Here is a 1,512-nt window from a genome sequence, read left to right on the forward strand (position 1 = left end):
CTGAAATGTCATTAGGATCTAGAGAATATTCCAGTCTTCAGGAGAAGAAACCAGGGGATGTATCCCCACCAGATGTTGGAAAGTGGGGGATGAGTTATCCACCTTGTTAGCTGAGGGATATACAGAGCTGGAAAGGCAAAGAGGAATATGTACAATAAAGCTGCAAATTCAACATATAACTAACTACAGCCTGATTATTTATTTTTTCGCTTGTTTGTTTATTGGTTGCAATTATAAACCATCATTACTTAAATTGGTAGAGACAGTCATGCCACAAGAAAGTGCAATTCTGGCTTCCATTTCTTTCTTGCAGCTTGTTGCTTTGAGGTGCAACTTTGCTGATGTTAATCCCATGTCTGGGATGGGGATGCAGAGTCCCACTCTCATTCTGATAAATTGCTGGGGCTTTTTTTTGGGAAGGATGCAACTGGGTACATGCACTTGGCTCTGCCAAGGACCACTGCTTGTGCCTCTGGAAGATGCTCCATTTGCACAGGGGTGGGCTGTGGGTCAGGCAGGGAATAGAGGGTGCAGCCCTGAATATCCCTCTGACTATTCCGAGAGAAGAGTTGATTTCCTCAGCTTGGCAGGGCTTTTGCTTTGCTCTGCTGGAGGGCTTTACCTGCAAATTACTGGCCCTTCTGGTCCTGGTCTAGCAGAACACTTAGGCTCACACTTAATTTGAAGCTGTAAATGTTTTTACTGTGGGACTTCACAGGGTTTAAATTTGGGATGTGCTAAATCATTGTGCTGAACAGGGTTGAGAAAGTTCCTTTCCTGTAGCTTATCAACTGTAATCACATTTTTTAAAAAAGATCATGTAATGAGACAGCAAACTTACCAAAAAAGTTGTTGAAAATTAACACATACACAGCACCACTTTGCTGTGCAATCTAGCCAGAAGGCTGGTTGCTGTTCCAACTAATCCTGAACCTGTATGATTTTTAACAGTGTCCACCAGCACTTGCACTTGCTAATGCTTTACACATGTAAGTTGTTTATCTGGGTGGCTTGAATTATTCACATGAGACTCTTCCTTGAGGAATGTTCTTTTTCAGTTAGAGCAGAGGTCTTGCTGGGTGCAGATATGAGACCTCCAAAGGCAGCCTGGTTTAACCCTAGGTTTGCATCCTGAGCGGGGCACATTTCTAAAGAAATATTGCACCCTTCCCCCCTCAGCCCCATTGCAACACATATTTCAATAGACGCAATAAAATCATAAGTGTTTTTTCAGTATTATGAGCAATGGCTGTATTTACCAGGGATCAAAATTGTCCCACCTGACTTCAGGGTCTTAACTGAGCCATCCTGTTAGGAGACCATGAGTGTTCTATAGTAAAAGTGAGCAAGACAAAACCTCCTGAGCACAGAGAGTGGTTGGCAAAATCACCCCAGCAGGGTCCTTGCCCCCTCTCCTGGCTAGAAGGGTCCCAGGACAATTGTATTCAGAAATTAGAAGCTTTGGAAGGTTGGGATGAGACAGGACTTGGGCATGCAACAAGCTCCCCTCTT

Source organism: Pterocles gutturalis, unplaced genomic scaffold (genome assembly GCF_000699245.1).
Source record: "Pterocles gutturalis isolate BGI_N339 unplaced genomic scaffold, ASM69924v1 scaffold10944, whole genome shotgun sequence".
In the NCBI taxonomy this organism is placed as follows: domain Eukaryota; kingdom Metazoa; phylum Chordata; class Aves; order Pterocliformes; family Pteroclidae; genus Pterocles; species Pterocles gutturalis.